Source organism: Pocillopora verrucosa, chromosome 4, assembly GCF_036669915.1.
Source record: "Pocillopora verrucosa isolate sample1 chromosome 4, ASM3666991v2, whole genome shotgun sequence".
NCBI classification, from domain to species: Eukaryota; Metazoa; Cnidaria; class Anthozoa; order Scleractinia; family Pocilloporidae; genus Pocillopora; species Pocillopora verrucosa.
The window spans coordinates 28,355,824-28,369,088 of record NC_089315.1 but is presented as its reverse complement, the minus strand read 5'-3'; positions in this window follow the sequence as shown (position 1 = coordinate 28,369,088).

The following is a 13,265-nucleotide window of genomic DNA, read 5'->3' as shown; positions in this document are numbered from 1 at the left end:
TCGCAGCACGAGCAAAGTGGCTGCATAATCTCATTCACAAGGTATCAGTCGGCACAAGTGGGTAAGGCTTTTTCGATATTATGATTGGTTGTCTAGATATCGGCATCTAAAGTTGGAGTAATTAAAAAATATGCGAGGCGTGCTGCGTAAAGGGACGCCACGGGACAAATATTTGAAATATCAAAATTTCATGACATATTTTCGTTTGTCATTATTCCTGAAATGTTTTAGCGAAGTTTGACGAAAATCGGAGAAATCTATTTACACTAAAAATCGGTCAAAGTGATTGTATTCCTCCTAAAATTAAATGCGAGATTTAAGCTCATAAAGGTTCGCAAACAACTCGCGCCACGCCAGTTAGGTTATCTCGCCTCTTGAAACCCAGAACCAATGGGACAACGGAACCTCCTGGCGTCAATGACGATAGATCAAGATCTTCCGGGAAAAGTAACCCATTGCAGACACGGTTAGTGGAGCGTTGAGGAGGACGACACAATGATGAGCAAAGTTGCCAAAAGCAAAAGAAAATCCCGCAGCAAAAATGGAAAAATTGGAAAATGTGCTGAGGGGCAGGACAACGAATATACAGACAGCTTTCCAAATTACGATTCGAGGCCATTGGCTTCCGGCGGTTGTCAATGTTTTTGTATCAAGGCTTGCATAAAGAAAAGGAAACCTCGCTTTTATCATTATGTATGGCACATTTTGGCTCGACGGCGACTTCTTTGTTCGAAATCTATACGCCAGCGTGGAGCTCCGCCAGTACCAGTCGCTTTCACAAAGGAATTTGTTTCTTATCTTGACAGAATTTTTTTCTTCTTTCTTTTTTCCTTTTTTTACTAAGGTCTCTCTTCCGCTCTTGATTTTTCCATAAGCAAAGAGCTTCCACGTGTGAATTTTATAAAGTACATGATGTAAACAGAATATGGAAGTTACACGAAAATCGAGCCTTAACATGAGCGGTTGCCGCGACAATTGATTCCCCCAGGATATTCTCTCAAGTCCGAAAAAAAGGCACCTTCCTGATTTATCAACTTTTATTTGAAAATATTTTTCTCGAACTAACTCGGTTGCTTTTAAAGGTTTCAGAATATTTTTTTAAGAAAACGCTACGTTGAATGTTTGAATTCAGTTTAGTCAAATATTTAAAAAAACTCGATTTTTTCGGCCTCTGAAGGTGGTAAGTAACCTTAATCATCCGCAAGTCGCTAGCAGCAAGCCGGCGTTACGCATGTGCAAGTGTATTTTATTGGATCTAGTCTTTTATAATAAAGCACGATAGATGGAGCAAAACAAAAGTTGTCCTAATCAATTATTTGCATGTTAGGGTTCAGCTTCTTCAGTGAAAACAGGTAAAACAAGAAACACATGTGAAGAAGAAACCTCCGCCAAAAAACGTACATGCGAGTTAGCCCCAACCAAACAGTGAACACTCCTAGTCTATAAGGTCACGTTTGGGTGTCACTTCGATGCTTTCGCCACCAACTAAGTACGTGACCCTAGGCTGAATTTATCAGAGGTGGAAGTTCGTGTAAGAAAAATTAACTGTATTCATTACACGAATTGTTAGTTACTAGGCTGATTACAACGAACGAAGGGAGAAACAAACGACTCTCTTCTCAGTGGTGGCCATGTTGGGTCATTTAAGCTTTCCTTTGCGTCCTACTTTAGGATATCACGACCCTACAGCAAGTTGTTTAAAATACAGGTTTATTCGAATGGACCATGACGATATTTGCAAGCCAAACGGATGCCTAGTGAATAACTTTAGCTGTTTCATTAAGCGCTGCCTTTTTTAAAATTTTCTTAACGGTTCATTAAATTCGAGTGTTAATTTGTGAATTCTATTTTGTTTTATAAAAAAAAAAAAAAAAGCTGATGTATACGCATCGACAGGGTGGGGAGAGGGAGCGGGGTGGGAGGGAGGGGGGCTTGGCACCGTCAAAGTTTGAGTTAAGTTTCAGCGTGAAGAATGCAAAAGACTGAACACCTTTTCTACAATGCTCCTTGCGTTGTTATTTTGCTGAAATGTAAGTTACTGGAATGCACAAATACATGATTGGTGGCAATGAATCACAGAGATTCAGAAATCCTTTTATATGAATAATTAAATCTCTTCCCGGGAATTAAATACATGCTTTATTCATGAACATAAATAAGTAAATTCACAAGACTGTTATCAGTAATATCAAGCCTCCATTCCAGTCAGTTCGTTCTAAAAAGTTTATGCACAGCCACATTCGGATGTCCTTCTCACTCGTTTCTTGCCTCCCGATCCTAAAGTAATTGTGATCCACTTAAATTTGGGAATACAATATGGAGATCCAACTCTAGGCACGCTGCTAAGACAAGCAAAGCTTGTGCTTTTGCAAACAATTTCTTTATATCCGTGGCAGACATAGTAACCCCTCGCACATATCATAGTACTCTGTAATAATTGGGTTGGTTTGCTGCAGTAAGAACTAAGGTATTCGTCTTCATTTGACGCATCTCTTTTGCCACGGAGTACGGAGGTTTCGTTAACAATTCCTTTTGGCCAAAAGTCTGCATCGGCGATGCTTTGACCTCTCTTACCGAGAAGCTGCTCTGTTGTGTATGGTTTTGCATATCCTTCGTTTGCTAGCAGCATAGCTGCGGCAGTTAGAAATAAAGGAAGCTACGAACAAGAGTATTAAAAAGTGAAAGAATATTACATTAAAATATTCTTGAACAAATCAAGCTAGAAAACAGACACTCAAATAACTGAAGGCAATCTCGCCGCGTGCCTGAGTCATCTTCTATTTACCTCATATAAGATAGGTATAGATAATCAATCTAAAGGAAAATTAAAATAACCATTTTCCTACCTTTGATAGTATACTGAACTTCATTTTCTAACTGTTGAAGATACAAGTGAAGTGAAGAGCTCTTTGTTTGCTGGCCTCGTAAGATTCAATGTAACTTTACCAAAGATTCGCCTTCTTTTATATCTAAACCAAAGGTGACCTGTATTTTTAACATGAATCGTTGCTGTTATTTTCGATTGGGAGAGAATGCAGGATACTTGCATGTATCAAGCTCCAGTTGAAGTCGGGGAATTATGAAAAATAAAAATAAAAATAAGATACTCAATTTTCGGAGTGTCTTCCCATTTTAATTATTACTAACATGTTTTCGTTGCACTAAAAAACAAAATAAAAATTTCACATACAAGGAAACATTTATTGTAAGTTATTAGACTAAGCTTTAATTTCAAAGGTGGAATGAAATATATAGGAAAAAGAATAATTCAGTGGAAGTATTTATCATTTTTGGGAACACTGGTAAGTTTTTAGCAGGAATCCGTGACCACTGTCTTAAAGGGAATACTGAGACTACAACAGATCCGAGTTATAAACAATTTTTCTTTAAAAAGTATCTTAAAAGAGCGTCATAGCTGGGATAGCCCAAATCAATAGCATGAATAATCAAGGAAGCAATTTTTGAAGGAAATACACGTTTTTTGCTGACTGTTACACTGGTGATTGAAAATCAACTACCTCTAATAAAAATTGATAGATGGAAAAGATTTGTTAATTGCAAGCTATAGAAGAGGAAGGGCACCAGTTTGATGTTTGGTAGACGATGATTGACTCTCTGGGTATTTGTTTTTTGTATAGAGAAGAGGCAGTGTTCTTACCACGCATTGTACTCTAAACCTCCTACCCTGACATATATGGACCAAAGTTTCGGCTCATATAATTTTTTTTCTGTGCCTTTTTTTCCTATTTATCTTTTGATCATACAGACGCAATGGTGAACTTGCCAGTACAATCAAAGTTCAACATTGGAGAAATACGCTATTTATCGCTGGTTACAACGACTGATAGAAGAAATAAACGGCTCTTCACGTGTGCCCCTCTTATATTACTCAATCTTTCTTTTGCGTCCAACAAACAATGAATGGCACGTACTTAAAACAGAATGTTTAAAACACAGGTTGATTTGGTTAGACCGTGACGGTATATGGAAGTCAAAGAAAACCTAATGAATAAAATAAGCTGTTAAGTTGCATTCTGCTTCTTTTTAACTTTACCCAACGGTCTGATCTATTCTTCTTACAACAAAGCAGACACTTAAGCAGGTGTGTTTTTTTTCAGGGTGAGAATGGGATGAGAGGGGGTTACCGTTCCAGTTTGAGTTTTGTTTGAGCATGCAGCGCAAGCATAAACATAAGCTAATACAGATTTCTAATTGTCAATGCATTTTTATTTTTGTGATTCATAAATAATAGAAGCACATTAATACATGTTTACTGGTATTGAATCACTGATATTCAGAAATACGTTATTGCTTTTTACTTTTCTTTTCAAAACTGCAATGAAAAAATATCAATAGAAGCCCAGTAAATTGAAATAAGTTTTTGAAACATGAAATAATGTATCAAGAGAGGTGAATTTTCATTTTATTTCAGCATCTTACGTCAAATTTTTTTGTTTCCAAGAAAAATACAGAGTTAAAATTATATACATAATTACATAATTTCATAATATAAGTATACGTAGTAAGTGAATATATCAATTACTATGGGATTCCGCTTTCGACTTCCTGATAAGTAAAGGTAATAGGACTGAGTGGAGTCCAATTCGGTCTGTAATTGTACGAGTGATAAAAACATCATGAGTATGATAACAGACCGAATTGGAATAGCCAAGTTATGAAAAAAGAGAAACATTTGCCACAATTTAAGAGTCTGTACACTTTTTCTAAGGTCATTTAAGACAAGGTTGACATTGGTTGATTTAAAATACAACTTTAAATGCGATTTGCTTATTAAACTATCCGATGACAAACTGTCCGATATCATCTTGGCAAGTGAGTTAGTGGAAAAGAGGAGTTTTTTTTAACCAATCACAACCAAGGAATCGCAATTTTTATGATTAATAGTAAAATATAATTAATAGTTCAATTCTCTCCACATCCACAGTTGACCGTTTGCTTGACTCTTTCGCCAGAACTTAAAGTCACCCATCGATATTCAGATGAGAAGCATTTTGCTAACCCATAATCAGGTATATTCCGCAAATACCTGATGCGCGGAGACTAAATTAAGTCCTCCATCTTCTCTTTACACGCAGTTTCTTAAAACCTCTGCACATGTATCGACCCTTCACACAAGAATTTGACGACGACGAGTACTGTGAGCCCGTGCATCTAAATGGATTACAATAATTCTTTAAATGCAGCCCAGCATTTGAATTTCTTTTTTCCCTGATAAATACATTACCTTTTGCAACGATACTTGTGTCAGTGGTTATAATAAGATGGAACCCGTTTTCTTAGCCTTGGGATTCCATTGGTCTTCCAAACAATTTACGTGGTGAGAGCACCTTAGCAAAAAGGGCAATAATCAACTAAAACGAAAAAAAAAGTAGTAAAAATGATGATCAGTTTTATGGACTAATTTTGTGAAATAGAAGTAGTCTTTAGAGCAGTTTTCAGGGAAGCTGTCAGCTTATAACTGGTTGTATGGGATTCAAGTACCTGTTTTTATCAAATACGAAAATTTCTCCTAACAATATTTTCCCCCGAATCAAACATTAAGGTCACGAGATTTAAGCTCTTGATTGTGCGACAAATTCTCCATGTCAGCACCTTAGGAAACGAATAGCATATAGTATATAGAATGTGCACACTGATATTAGGGTGTAAATGATTAACGAGTATTTAACCCCTTCTCGTGTAGTTACGATGTGACTCGCTTTGATGTGCAGATCACCCGGTCATTCCCAGGAATTTGCAGCTCGACTGTGATTCAAGTTGTGTTTTTATTGTTTCCGCGGGACATTTGCTTTTCTGAATTGATTAGGTGTTCATGTGTTTTAAAGCGAAAATATAACAAAGAGAAAAAGGCTAAAATTTATCATCAGTCTTTTATACTTTCCCATTATAAACAATAAGTTATTTTGACAAAAAGCCTAATTATTTAAAACAACTTCGTGTGACTGTTAAATCGTGTCCATATCTACCTTAAGAACGCACGTTTTACCTTTGAAAACAAGTTTATCTCCATTCTAACTTGTTACACTGGCTTCTTCGAATTCTACTGGGGAGCTGTCAGCATCTCGGGGTATACTGCACTAGATCAACACTCAGCTTTATATGCTATCAAAGATTTGTTATCTTCAAGAGTTTAACCTCCAGGGTAACTTTGTCTCGTCGAGGTAAGCCCAATAACTTCCATGCAGAATTCCCGCTTGTAAGTGCCTTCGCCTGATTCAGATCTTGTTAGACTGAATGGGATGTGTGTGCGCATGCAAATGTTTATAAGTGGAAGGGAAATTACTCTTGTGTCATCCATGGGAAACGAAATAATTAGTCTTCGGTTATTCATATTATTGTTGCATTATTGTCGTATTGGATTGCTATTCACTTCAAGACACTGACCGATTCTTTATGCATTAATCTACATCAGTGCATCTTTGCTTGTTGAGTTTTAGTGTTGTTTTGCGGAAGTGTAAAAATGCCCGAAGATCATAATTATTCATTTTAAATCCGACCACTGAAGGTAGCAGACGCCTCCAGCAAAGAACTGAAGCCAGCAAACCTCAACTCATCTTAATCGCTCCTTAATGTTTCTTCACCAAAGAATAACAACAGCCTATTTTTAGTGGGACATATACTAGGAGGCAATCATGCACGCCTGAATCAAAACATGAATAGGTTTACATAAAGACATGTAACGAAAGGCTCATAAGAAAAGCTCAGTAAGGAACTCGCTCGTTCTGATGAGTTCTAGGGCTTCCCTAATTCCATAATTAAACTACGTCATACAACGAATTAATTATCTGCAAGTCGCAAGCAAAGAGCCGGCGTTACGCATGTTCAATTGTATTTTATTGAGTCTAGTCTTTTATAGAAAAGCAACGATAGATGGAGCAAAACGAAGTCTTGGTCCCAATTAATTACTTGCATGTTAGGGTTTCAGCTTCTTGAAAACAATTAAAACAAGAAAAACACGAGAAGAGGAAACCCCCGCCAGAAATGAACATGTCACTCAGCTCCAGCCATTTTTTTATCTAAACAGAGAACACTTCTGGTCTATAAGGTCACGCTTGGGTGTCACTGATGTTTCCACTACCAACTATGCACGTGACCTAAGGCTTAATTGTTCAGAGGTAGAAATTCGTGGAAGAAAAATGCACCGTATTCATTACACGAATTGTTAGTTAATAATTGCCATGATTAACCAATGGTAAACTGTAAGAAATTGGTTAATCAATCAAAACTAAACACTGAAGAAGTTCGTAGTTTCTTAAGGCTCGTTACAACGAACGAAAGGAGAAAAAATCTACTCTCTACTCCCTACTCTCTACTTTTGCATCCTACTTAGAATATCACGACCTTACAGCAGGTTATTTAAAACATAGGTTACTTTGAATGGACTGCGATGATATTTGCAAGCCAAAGGATGCCTAATAAATAACTTAAGCTGTTTAATTTCGCACTGCATTTTTTTTAAATTGTCCAAATGGTCCATTAAATTCCAATTTTAATTTGTTAAGATTAAGCTTGTATTGAAAAATGATGCACACGCATCAATAAGTTTGGGGTGGGGAAAGGAAGCGGGGTGGGAGTTTGGCAATGTCTCTGTTTGAGTTACGTTAGAGCGTGAAGTATAAACATATACAAAAGACTGAACACCTTTTCTGCGATGATGCTTGCTTTATTATTTTTTCTGAAATGTTAATTAAAGGAATACACAAATAATTGATTGGTGGCAATGAATCACCAAGATTTAGATATTCCACTTGTATGAATAATCAAATTTCTTCCGGGGAATTAAATACATGCTTTATTCATGAACATAAATAAGTAAAATCACAAGTCTGTGATCAGTAATGTCAAGTCCTCCATTCCAGTCAGTTCGTTCTAAAAAGCTTATGCACAGCTGCATTCGGATGTCCTTCTCACTCGTTTCTTGCCTCCTGATACTAAAGTAATTGTGATCCACTTAAATTTGGGAATACAATATGGAGATCCAACTCTAGGCACGCTGCTAAGACAAGCAAAGCTTGTGCTTTTGCAAACAATTTCTTTATATCCATGGCAGACATAGTAACCCCTCGCACATATCATAGTACTCTGTAATAATTGGGTTGGCTTGCTGCAGTAAGAACTAAGGTATTCGTCTTCATTTGACGCATCTCTTTTGCCACGGAGAACGGAGGTTTCGTTAACAATTCCTTTGGGCCAAAAGTCTTCCTCGGCGATGCTTTGACCTCTCTTACCGATAAGCTGTTCTGTTGTGTATGGTTTTGCATATCCTTCGTTTGCTAGCAGCATAGCTGCGGCAATCAGAAATAAAGGAAGCTACGAACAAGAGTATTAAAAAGTGAAAAAATATTACATTAAAATATGCTTGAACAAATCAAGCTAGAAAACAGACACTCAAATAAGTGAAGGCAATCTCGACGCGTGCCTGAGTCATCCTCTATTTACCTCAAATAAAACAGGTATAGATAATAAATCTTAAGGAAAATTAAGATAACCATTTTCCTACCTTTGATAGTATACTGAACTTCATTTTCTAACTGTTGAAGATACAAGTGAAGTAAAGAGCTCTTTGTTTGCTGGCCTCGTAAGATTCAATGTAACTTTACCAAAGATTCGCCTTCTTTTATATCTAAACCAAAGGTGACCTGTATTTTTAACAAGACTCGTTGCTGTTATTTTTGATTGGTATTGGATGCAGGATACTTGCATGTATCAAGCTCTAGTTGAAGTCGGGGAATTATAAAAAATAAAAATAAAAATAAGATACTTAATTTTTGGAGTGTCTTTCCATTTTTATTATTACTATCATGTTTTCGTTGCACTAAAAAAAAAAAACTTTCACATACAAGGAAACATTTATTATAAGTTATAAGACTAAGCTTTAATTTTAAAGGTGGAATGATACATATAGGAAAAAGAATGATTCAGTGGAAGTATTTATCATTTTTGGGAACACTGGTAAGTTTTTAGCAGGGATCCGTGACCTCTGTCTTAAACGGAATACTGAGACTACAACAGATCCGAGTTATAAACAATTTTTCTTTAAAAAGTATCTTAAAAGAGCGTCATAGCTGGGATAGCCCAAATCAATAGCTTGAATAATCAAGGAAGCATTTTTTAGGGAAATACACGTTTTTTGCTCACTGTTACACCGGTGATTGAAAATCAACTACCTCTAATAAAAGTGGATAAGGTTTTTAAACCCGTCAGATGGGAAAGATTTGTTAGTTGTAATCTACAGAAGAGAAAGAGCACCAGTTTGATGTTTGGTAGACGATGATTCACTCTCTAGGTATTTGGTTTTTATAATGAGAAGAGGCAGTGTTCTTACTACTTATTGTACTCCAAACCCCCTACTCTGACTTATATGGACCAAAGTTTCCGCGCATATAATTTTTTTCTGTGCCTTCTTTTCTTATTTATCTTTTGATCGTACGGACGCAATGGTGAACTTGAAGAGCCAGTACAATCAAAGTTCAACATTGGAGAAATACGCTATTTCGTGAGGCTGGTTACAACGACCGATAGAAGAAATAAACGACTCTTCACGTGTGCCTCTCTTATGTTACTCAATCTTTCTTTTGCGTCCAACAAACAATGAATGGCACGTACTTAAAACAGGACGTTTAAAACACATGTTGATTTGGTTAAACCGTGACGGTATATGGAAGTCAAAGAATACTTCATGAATAAAATAAGCTGTTAAGTTGCGTTCTGCTTCTTTTTAACTTTACCCAACAGTCTGATCTGTTCTTCTTACAACAAAGCAGGTAGTTTAGCAGGGTTTTTTTCTTTTTTAGGGTGAGAATGGGATGGGAGGGGGTCACCGTCCCAGTTTGAGTTTTGTTTGAGCATGCAGCGCAAGCATAAACACAAGCAACTGAAGATTTTTTCTAATTGTCAATGCATTTTTATTTTTCTGATTCATAAATAATAGAAGCACATTAATACATGTTTACTGATATTGAATCACTGATATTCAGAAATTTGATAAGAACTATTAGTTTTGGACTTGGAAATTAAATACATGCTTTTTAGTCCAACATAAAAAAATGGATAACTCTATAACAATCAGTAATGTCAAGTCCTTCATTCTAATTCGTTCCATTTTAAATCTTATATACAGCTGCATGCATGGGATTTTCCTCATTCTTCTCTTACCTTTGGATCCTAAATCAATTGTGTGGAGCAGTCCCTGATTGAGAGTAGTTTGAGTATGCATCACCAGCAACATAAGCAACCAAACACCTATTTTCAGTAACGATCCCTTTTTTTTATTTTTCTAAATAAATACATGATTTGTGGTAATGAATCACCGAGGTTCAGAAATTCGATATGAATTATCAACTGTATTTATTTCATCCGAAAATGTTGGCTCATCCATCAAACACACTGGTTGGCGCGCTATCAAGTCTGCGGAGAGTTGCATGTTAGTATGCTAAAAATGTTTAATTTTCCAGGCATTACATTTTCATATGGAATGGAGGCAGTGTTCCTCTCTCTCTTAGCACTGACCTGGTTGTAACGGATTGAACTCTGTCCCACAGCTCTGACGCGTTTGGACAAGAGTATTCTTCCATTTTGATTTCTTTCTTTGTTTCTATGTTTTTTGGGCCGTTTCCTTTACGTTATTTCTTTTTACTTTTCTTTTCAAAATTGTAATGAAAAAATATCAATAGAAGCCCTGTAAATTGAAATTATTTTTTGAACCATGAAATAATGCATCAAGAGAGGTGCATTGTCATTTTATTTCAGCATCTTACGTCAAATTTGTTTTGTTTCCAAGAAAAATACAGAGTTAAAATTCTTTACATAATTACATAATTTCATAATATGAGTATACGTAATAAGTGAATATATCAATTGCTACGGGATTCCGCTTTCGACTTCCTGATAAGTAAAGGTAATAGGACTGAGTGGAGTCCAATTCGGTCTGTAATTGTACGAGTGATAAAAACATCATGAGTATCACGAGTAAGATAACAGACCGAATATGAATAGCCAAGTTATGAAAAAAGAGAAACATTTGCCACAATTTAAGAGTCTGTACACTTTTTCTATGGTCATTTAAGACAAGGTTGACATTGGTTGATTTAAAATACAACTTTAAATGCGATTGGTCAATTTAAACCACAGTTTAGAATGTGATTGGCTTATTAAACTATCCGATGACAAACTGTCCGATATCATCTTGGCAAGTGAGTTAGCGGAAAAGAGGAGTTTTTTTTTTAACCAATCACAACCAAGGAATCGCAATTTTTATGATTAATAGTAAAATATAATTAATAGTTCAATTCTCTCCACATCCACAGTTGACCGTTAGCTTGACTCTTTCGCCAGAACTTAAAGTCACCCATCGATATTCAGATGGGAAGCATTTTGCTAACCCATAATCAGGTATATTCCGCAGATACCTGATGCTCGGAAACTGAATTCAGTCCTCCATCTCTTCTTTACACACAGTTTCTTAAAACCTCTGCACATGTATCGACCCTTCACACAAGAATTTGACGACGACGAGCACTGTGAGCCCGTGCATCTGAATGGATTACAATAATTCTTTAAATGCAGCCCAGCATTTGAATTTCTTTTTTCCCTGATAAATACATTACCTTTTGCAACGATACTTGTGTCAGTGGTTATAATAAGATGAACCCGTTTTCTTGGCCCTGGGATTCCATTGGTCTTCCAAACAATTTACGTGGTGAGAGCACCTTAGCAAAAAGGGCAATAATCAACTAAAACGAAAAGAAAAAAAGTAGTAAAAATGATGATCAGTTTTATGGACTAATTTTGTGAAATAGAAGTAGTCTTTAGGGCAGTTTTCAGGGAAGCTCTCAGCTTATAACTGGTTGTATAGGATTCAAGTACCTGTTTTTTATCAAATACGAAAAAAAGTTGTCAGCCAACCTGAACCTTGTAAATTTTCAATAAAATACATAGTTTGTCCGTTAGAAACACAGCAGTAGACCAAAACAAATAGGTTAAATAAGCGATTAAAGAGGATGTTTTATGTCCTTTCTTTGATGATCATTTGACATTTTCACCCTACGTGAGACTACAATCTAATTTCTCCTAACAATATTTTCCCCCGAATCAAACATTAAGGTCACGAGATTTAAGCTCTTGATTGTTCGACAAATTCTCCATGTCAGCACGCCAGGAAATGCATAGCTTATATCATATAGAAGTTGCACACTGATATTAGGGTGTAAATGATTAACGAGTACTTAACTCCTTCTTGTGTAGTTATGATGTGACTCGCTTTGATGTGCAGATCACCTGGTCATTCCCAGGAATTTGCAGCTCGACTATGATTCTAGTTGTGTTTTTATTGTTTCGGCGGGACCTTTGCTTTTCTGAATTGATTAAGTGTTTTAAAGCGAAAATATAACAAAGGAAAAAAGGCTAAAATTTATCTTCAGTCTTTTATACTTTCCCATTATAAACAATAAGTTATTTTGACAAAAAACCAAAGTATTTAAAAAACAACTTCGTGTGACTGTTAAATCGTGTCCATATCTACCCTAAGAACGCACGTTTTACCTTTGAAAACAAGTTTATCTCCATTCTAACTTTTTACACTGGCTTCTTCGAATTCTGCTCGGGAGCTGTCAGTATCTCATGGTATACAGCACTACATCAACACTCAGCTTTATATGCTATCAAAGATTTGTTATCTTCAAGAGTTTAACCTCCAGGGTAACTATGTCTCGTGGAGGTAAGCCCAATAACTTCCATGCAGAATTCCCGCTTGCAAGTGCCTTCGCCTGATTAATATCTTGTTAGACTGATGGAATGTTTATAAGTGGAGGGGAAATTACTCTTGTGTCATCCATGGGAAACGAAATAATTAGTCTTCGGTTACTCCTAATATTGTTGCATTATTGTCGTATTGGATTACTATTCACATCAAGACACTGACCGATTCTTTATGCATTAATCTACATCAGTGCATCTTTGCTTGTTGAGTTTTAGTGTTGTTTTGCGGAAGTGTAAAAATGCCCGAAGATCATAATTATTCATTTTAAATCCGACCACTGAAGGTAGCAGACGCCTCCAGCAAAGAACTGAAGCCAGCAAACCTCAACTCATCTTAATCGCTCCTTAATGTTTCTTCACCAAAGAATAACAACAGCCTATTTTTGGTGGGATATATACTAGGAGGCAATCATGCACGCCTGAATCAAAACATGAATAGGTTTACATGAAGACATGTAACGAAAGGCTCATAAGAAAAGCTCAGTAAG